This window comes from Ictalurus furcatus, chromosome 23 (genome assembly GCF_023375685.1).
Source record: "Ictalurus furcatus strain D&B chromosome 23, Billie_1.0, whole genome shotgun sequence".
NCBI classification, from domain to species: Eukaryota; Metazoa; Chordata; class Actinopteri; order Siluriformes; family Ictaluridae; genus Ictalurus; species Ictalurus furcatus.
Window position 1 is genome coordinate 19,122,130 of NC_071277.1, and position 8,998 is coordinate 19,131,127.

Consider the following 8,998-nt stretch of genomic DNA (forward strand, 5'->3'; position numbering starts at 1 on the left):
GCACTGTCTTCAAATGCGCTCTTGTTCAAAAAGATCCCGTGTAAATGTCTCACTCTTGTGGTACTTTAAACATTTTTTCTTCAGCTCTGATTTCACTCAGTGTGGATGTTTATCAATATGACAGAACAGCTAGCGGTCGATGCTAAGTGTAATTACAGTGTAATTTCAGCTACACGGAGTCTTTTCGGTGTCATTTATCAACAGATCTGAGAAAAACGTTGACGTTCCAGACAGTTTCGCGTTGTTTTTTCGTCAGCTAGCCAAATCGTTAGCCCTATTTCCAGCACAACATGGAGCCTTTAAGGCATATTTGCTTAGCCTAGGCTAGAAACAGTGAGCGCGTTGTGTGCTTGCTTTCCCAAGTTTCATTTGAACATATCCTCATACAATTTACTCATAGAACATTCGTTTACATTTTAGAAATATATAAGGTATAATGTATATATAATATCAATAACCTCCAACCCATTATCTAGTTTTTTGTGTTTTTTTTCCCTCCATCTGTGGCTATATCTGTTAAAAAAAGTATATATAAAAATAAAATAAAAATAAAAAATTCTGTAATTTTGAACATCAAAGTTATAAGTGAGTAATGACGTAATGTGTTGCGAGGTATTTTTCAGTTTTTACCTCGTTTTGTTCCTTTCACAGTTTGTATTTGCAGGAGTAGTAAAATGAATCAACATCTTCTGACCAATCAGAAATGAGAATTCAACAGCGCTGTGGTAGAATGCAAAGTGATGACTTACTCTTCGGAAGACTTAGATACGTGGTCCGAAACAAGGCAAAACGTTCTATATATGTTTTCTCAATGACTAGCATTTAGGATACAGATGAGAATACTGATCAGAATGGACATCTAATGTAGAACCACATCCGAAGCTGACATAAATAGGGCATCTCTGTGACGTTGAAGTATTAAGTATTAATAAATGCTTTACAACAGTGCAATCAGACCGCTTCAAAGTCTCCAGAAACTCTGATAAGCCTGCGTTATCCATAATAGATCCATGCCTCGACGTGAAATCTGGCAAGATTGACTGGACCATGTAGAGTCGCTGATCCAAGAGATGTTCGGCCATCCTTTCCGACACAATCAGGGCTTCACTGGGAGTTTAATGGCTCTGCGAAATGTGTTAGCTTTCCTGCAGCTAATCTCTTGCTAGAGCATGCCAGAGCCAAGCCAAGCTTCACAAAATCGTTTCACGAACAACAAAGGGATTTTTTTCTTTCAAGTCTCTGGCCGGTCCCACTGTGTGACCGGAAGAGTATCAGACGACGATTACCGAAAGTAACAAAAACCAGTGGTCCGTAAAAATGAGAAGAGACACAGACTTGAGACTGTGCAGACTTCACGGATGCAGCAGCTCCTGTAATTGAAGATTGAAAGCAAACCCTGAGCTTGCAATGAAACCATTTTTTCCCCCACTTTTCAGTACTGTTTTCTTGCTTGCCACTTCCCCATTGGCATATCAAGTACACCGGCTTCCTACAGATCCTGCTAAGCAGAGAGTGGGCCGCGTGACAAGGGGTCTCATGGGTCTAGGACTGAGAATGGGCTTCGGAGGAGCTGTCAAGCTAGTCAACAATTACACAGTGTGTATCTGGTGTCCAGAGACAACTGTTTATGTTGGTGCTGAGCACAGCCACGGAACTGTAAATACTGAGCCTACACCAGAAAATTCTTTGCAATGATTTTAGTCTAGGCTTTCCGTGGTTGGTGCACCTCACTTGGAGTGATATCATTAATAGGGCTTGGGATAAACAATGGCAGTACTGAAGCTTGAAGGAAATGTGTGTTTCGTCGGTCTTGCTCTTCTCGTTTAACGAATCTGGGGTTGAGGCCCGGACTGGCTGCCTGTCGTTCAAGCTCTGGATTGTCCTGTTGCCTGTCAGGTGAAGAGGTAATTCTGAGTGACAGTGCTGCACTGCTTGACAAGTGCTTTGGCGAGGACTGGATGGCGTGTAGACAGTGAAATCTGACAGCTAGTGAACTTTACAGGATAGCAGGCCAAAGTTTTTCTCTTACCATTTCAGCAGGAAACTGGCTCCAACATGTCCGGGTTCTGGTGTTCAGTAGGAAAACCATCATTACCTAAACCACATAGAGGAAGGGTGGATAGCCCGAATTTGGTTCAAGGAGAATGGTGGGATGCAGCGTGAAGAAGCGTGAGCTTTCAGAATCTAGACCTAGACGTATGACCTAGAAAGAAAGGAAATATCATTTATCTAACAAGCAGCATTGCCCGCTCACAATTCCAGGGTCCACGGTTCAATCCCTTGCATATGTTCTTTCCATGTCGCGGGTATCCTCCAGGTTCTCTGGTTTCCTCCTGCCTTCGAAAAACATGCCATTCCTGTGGAATTCCCATTAAAGCGCCTCAGTGCATGGCCCCTAACACTCTCTCTCTCTCTCTCTCTCTCTCTCCATCAAATTACAAAAGAAGAAAATGTTCTGTACTACAGCCATTAGATTTCCTACAAATTAGCATGTCTTAATGATCAGCTATAGAAAAAGCCCAGAACGGAGGATATAAACATTTATTAACTTCCGGCTCCGGTCTCACACAGAAAAACGGGTCGTCTCGGATGGTGGTGGGAGAACTCGAACCTCAGGCACAGTGTATTAAATTTATGAGTGATATTAATACTTCTCAGCATCCTGAGATGATGAAAAGACCAAAGCCTTCAGCGTTTGAACAGCTTAATCATAGCATGCTAGGACTTTTTTTTCCCCAACATAAACAGCTTTGCTAGAGCATTTGTAATTACAAAACTTCTGCAACGTGAGACATCATCCTGACAGAAACTATATGACCTCTGCGACATGTGACCTTACGTTAGCACGTAAAGGAAAATTCTACTTATGGGTGGTGTTCATAGGGCTACATAACTCCTACATAAGCCTTTCATGATAACTGACCACACCAAAACATTTCTAAAGCCTTATTCCAACAGATCTCAGCTGTCATAAATACGGCTTGTCACGTTACTTATGGGTGGTGTTCATAGGGCTACGTAACCCCTACATAATCCCTTCATGATAACTAAGCCTCATTCCAATAATGTATCCTTCACTTCTTCGCCATGTGAACATGGCACGCCAACAACCTCAAACACGCGATACTAATACTCCGACAGCTGCGAACGAGACTCTGACAAGCATTCCAGCTGTTGTGTGATCACTCAGCCATCGATTAAACAAGCGCATCTGCAAACATCTCAGACGCTTTTCTGAGTACAGCGCTCCCATCGCGGCCCCGGCGTCCGTTCGTGACATGCCAACGACAGCATCACAAAATGCAAAGCGACCTGGGAAACACTCTCTATGAAGCCTATATTAATAACTCATTATAACTGCGCTGTTAAATCTTTGTAAGCTGGTAAGGATTTCGTTTGAGCGTTCTTTTTAAAAAGAAACGTTTGATAAAGCTCATAATGTGCTAGAAGTAATTCCTTCGTCACTTATAGTCATGCTGTGCCACTATTCATCATAATTCCACGTGCATAAATGTACTGTTTATTAACAAGTATAAAATAAACTTTTTAAAATGCTCTCACTGAGCGCTTCAAGTAACATGAATATGTTCGATCTTTCCTCATTTCCTGTGTTTTACTAGTGTAAGATGGAAATACTTCATTCCAGACAAATGTCTGGATATATAAAGTGTTATAAACACCAGTTAAGATCCATTATATTAAACAGTTTATAAATGCATTAGAAAACCCGGCTATAAACTGTCATTTACAGTCATTTACATGTTATGAATGTATTGTTTCCGACTTCAAAAGAATTCTAAGCGCAGCTATAACGGTTATTGCTAACATAAAGCAGTCAGTGAAAAGCTGTGAAATAACATCTGTCGGATCGCATCGCTTCCGATGAAAAACACGGCAGATGTTGAGCATGAGAGATCCAGGAAGTCTGAGATCCAGGAAGACCGCGTCAACGTTCACTAATATGGAGCGGGATAAAGGGCTGCCTCCTGCAGCGACCCACCGAACATTCCCAGCAGGTCTGTTTTTCAGAGAGTTGATACTGGTGTGCCCGGGCAGAGGACAACAAAGAAGGAACTACTTCTCCACACGGAGCCCGAGGCCGTGTAAGGTTCTACGAGTACAAACGGGTCCATTTGGGTCATCTATGATTAAAATGTCATTATCGCGCATGGCTTTGGTGTACGACCGAGTCGAACGGCGATTCGACTCGTGTGAACCGTTTAGTTCCTGACGAGCTGTGTTAAATAAAAGATGCTTCAAAACAACATCAAAGCGCCATCTGCTCTTAAAGGTGCCGATGCGCGTGCAGAAACCAGAGTGAAATGTTACACTGCTTGACCCGGTGTTTTTGAGTGCCCTCTTCAAGATTTGTCGTTTTCAGGAGAAAAAAAAAAGAAAAAAAACAAAAGGGAAATGAATGGCAGGCTAATATAGCACGTCGTGTTTTTATATTCCTGGCTTTTTCTTTCAGTAGACAAACGCAATCGGAAATGGAGAATCACAGCGTGTGCATCTGCCCCTGGTACAGCAGCAAATATAAATACTGTGCCTTCATGATGCCAATTTAACACGGCGTTTCCATGAAAGCTCTCCCTAAGGGGAAGAAGAAGAGGAAGAAGGACGTGGTTTTAACCCGCACAGATCAACCGCGATTTCACCAACCTGCCCTTCGGATAAAAGGCAAGCGGAACACGAGCTAAATCTGAGATGATCGCCTGTGCAGGAAAGACAAAAAAACACACGGGGCAAACCAGCCATGGGGCTAAACAGTTCTACGATTGCTGTATGTCAATAAATAGAAAGAGTCGTTTTGTATGTAAAAAATAAATAAATAAATAAATAAATAAATAAATAAAACTTGGCTGCTTGGCTGAGGAGACTTTTTTAGACGCCCATGATCATTGCAGTGCCCTAGTACAGCCTTGACAGTGAGAACTCTAAACGATTGCCGTGTAGAAGTCGAAAGTGTGTGTATTTCTGTCATACAAAATACTGCAAACCCTACAAAACTATTGGAACAGCAAGGCCAATTCATTTGTTTTTTTGCAGTAGACTGAAGACATTTGGGTTTGAGATCGGAAGACGGATATGTGACGAGAGTTTAGGACTTCAGGATATATATATATATTTTTTTATCAGTAGATTCCAGATTGTTGTATTGGCTATCCCCAATGTATATACAATGCCTCTTTTCACAGCTTCAAAATGGCTTGCTTTTCTCCCATACGCAGCTCTCTGATCTTCATGTTGGTTTATCCGTTTTAACAGCAAATGCAGTCTTCACAGTGGAAACCGAAGGCTAAGACCAAGAGGAGACGTTCAGAGCTATTTATTGTTTGAACAATCAATCTAACGGGACACACCTCAGTCACGTGGTCCGATATTTTTACTATTTCGCCTACAAATTGGGTAGTCTGATATAAAAGGTTCGATGTTTTATATTGTTTAGAAGCAGCCGTTATTGGTCACATATACACTACAGGAGAGTGAAAATGTTTTCTTTGCATATCCCAGCTTGTTGGGAAGTCGGGGTCAGAGCGCAGGGTCAGCCATGTTAAGGCCCCCTGGAGTAGAGAGGGCTAAGGGCGTTGTTCAAGGGCCCAACAGTGGCAGCTTGAACCCCCGACCTGCTGATGAGTAACCCAGAGCTTTAACCGTTGAGCCACCACTGCCCTTTAAGACAAAACTCTCGTCTCATATCCATTTTTTCATCTCAGACCCAAATGTCTTCAGTCTACAGCGAAAACAAATGAATTGGCCTTGACGTTCCAATAGTTTCAGAGGGGACTGTATATGTACAGACAACACACGAACAATCAAAATGGCCGCTACGGCCGTGAAGGTGGTTCTGCATATCTGGCCACTTTTTCCTCTCATTTTCTCTCAAATTTTGGTCTTGGCCAATTCTCACCTCCCCATCCAGCTCATAAAACTGAGGACAGTTAGGGCAAAGGTCAATGAAACGCACTCGGAGAAAAGCGTTATCCACGAGCTCACGATTGGCGAGTGTTCCTAAGATTGCACCCAAAGAGTCTCGGACGTGGATGACTCGCGATTGGGTTGCGCCGTTCGTGAACCGACATTTAAAAAAAAATACAAATTTCCTTGTGTATCCCGTCTATGTCTTACTTTCTTCATACTTTCTTCAGGCTGTCCGCACCAACAGTTCAGTATGTCTGATTAATTGTAAAAGCTCTTTTTGGATCGCCGGTCCACCTGAAACAGAGTTCTAAGGTTCGCTATGTGAAAGTGATCGGCTCTCAGGAACATCGAATGACAAGATCGATCGAACTTCCTTTATTTCACTTCCTGTTTCAGGTTTCTCACTGGTAGACAACGGGGATCTTGAGGTCTTTCGACGAGACGGCACGTCTTCCACAGAGACAGTGCAAAAAGCGGGAATTATTTCGGAGGATACGCGAGCCGGCCTGGACCGAAAGGCTTCAAAAATCTGAAAGAATCATTACAAACAAACCTGCGTTCAAATGTTCATCACAACTGATGAGTATTCAGGAACAGCAGGACGAGTGCGTAAACACCCTGAAAGGAGCGCAGATGATCGACGTTTATTAAATGTATCGCTCTGGGTTTATAAGTGAAAATCGCCTGTTGTCGCTGACATTTTTCCTCTTTAAAGTAATTGCTTTTTAACACCTCATTTTTACATGACCCTACAACTACTTGCCGTGAGCTTTCCCCCGCGTAGGCGTCATCACTTCATAATGGACCGCTAGTTTACTCCTGGAAGCCTCCTGTTAACCTCTGGAAGAAAAAAAAATGCGCTCGTGGATTGTCTCTTGGCGAATTTTTACGACAGAGGACTTTTTTTCCCTCAGTAATACGACGAGTGTTTTTTTGTTTGTTTTTAAATTATTAACAAGCGAGACGAATAAGAGAGGCTTGTGGCGAAAAAGAAAGACTGATGTAATGTCAGTGATACCAGGACAGAACGTGTTTCACAGAGATTTCACAACAATGACTGTAACTATTAATGTAACTCCAGTAACTTCTACCCTGTTGTCGATATTTATTTATTTATTTATTTTATTTTTTTCCCCTATAACAGCGTAACTAACTTACACAGCAGTGATCATTTGCAATGAATGTTCAGGGATGAACGATTTTACAGGCTGTTTTTTTTTTTTTTTTGGGTTTCACTCACTTTCCAGTTCAGCTGCCTGGGGCGATGTGTGAACTAAATAAGACCCGAGGAGGACGAGAAGGAGGATCGTGTCTCTGCTGTTTCATACAGAATAAATCTGGGATACTTTCTCATATATATTTGTGCATCGTTTGCCATTTCCGGAAAGCCTGGTAGGAAACGCTTAAGCTCTCCACATAATGAAATACAGCTGACCATCATTAAGGAAAGGCTTTTCTCTGATATGTCAGTTTTCCATTTCCATTTAACAGGAGCTTATCAGAAGTGTATGAAATCCTATAGCGCACAGTATTAAGCAGGAGGTTTAAGCCCCGAATCAAGCACCCGACCCTGGCTCTGGGGAAAAATCTCGAGAGAGCTACTCTACGTATAATATAATCTGCTCGCTAGAAACACTATACGCACGAACGTACTTATGGATCTTATGTTACATCGAAAAATACCCGAATATCCGTTTTATCCCGTACGAGTTCGTAATTTCACAAGCAGGTCGATAAATACAGTATGTAAACAGACACTTAAAAGACAACCTGGAATCAAAACGGACCTTTTTATCTATTTGTAACGTCGTGAGATCGGATCGAGCGTTCAAAAGACCAAAAAAAAAAGCTTCTTCTGGCCTTCTGATTTTTTTGATGACGCTAAAAATATATAGCGAATCATGTCAATCGTGTCAGGTGACTCGAATGCCGAGACTAACGTTTGTGAACATCTCGGTGTTTTTCGCTCTACGGTATCTGAGTGTGCAATCATGAAACGTTTCGATTTTGCTTTCTAGAGCCATTTCAAGATCAGCTGTGGTGTTCACGCTTCGAAATAAGACGCTCTGATTGGCTGAGCCAGGTTTAGAAACATAGCTAAGTCATCCTCACTAAGGACGGACGACTACGAAGTCGGATCTATCTAACGTCGGTGTGGGAAGGACACCAGATGGCAAGACAAACCATATGTATATGTATATATTTTTATTATTATTATTAATAATTATTATTATTCATTTGCATGGCAGTTTGTTGACAGAAACGAGCGATCCGTGCTGACAGACTGACGCTGGATCGTTCAACAGATGTCTCTCGTTTTTCTCGTTTGTTTTTTTCTTCACTCAGAGAAACAAGAAGAGGCTTGCGTCTAGCTCTGACAATACTGGAACGCCCGATCGTCACAAACCAAATCGGATAACCACGAATAAGCCGAAAGAACCGATCGTCCAGTAAATACGTCACGCCGCAGAAGAATACTAGAATTTCTCTTTCACGTGCATGAAATCTTTTGCCTCAAACACGACCTAAACTGTATGAATACAGATACATGGAAAAGAATATGCTCCATATTGTGTTGTGCAAAAGTTAAACATTCACGAAGCCCATCATTCATATGGGAAAAGGTACCATATAAACAGACTGAAAAATAAAATTATAGTATGAAACTATTGGATGAGATATACGCAAAAACAGAAGAAATCAGGATGGGGGCGAATACTTTTTCACACCACTGTACAAAGAAACATCATATGTTTAATCTGCTTATAGTCACATTTAAATGTTGTTCGCTTCTGTTCTCACTCACATTACAGCAGCTATAAACAGTCCTTCCCTCACTTCCTCTCATTTCTCCTAACACTTCCTCTCATTTCTCCTAACACTTCCTCTCATTTCTCCTATCACTTCCTCTCATTTCTCCTATCACTTCCTCTCATTTCTCCTATCACTTCCTCTCATTTCTCCTATCACTTCCTCTCATTTCTCCTATCACTTCCTCTCACTTCTCCTAACACTTCCTCTCATTTCTCCTGTCACTTCCTCTCATTTCTCCTATCACTTCCTCTCACTTCTCCTA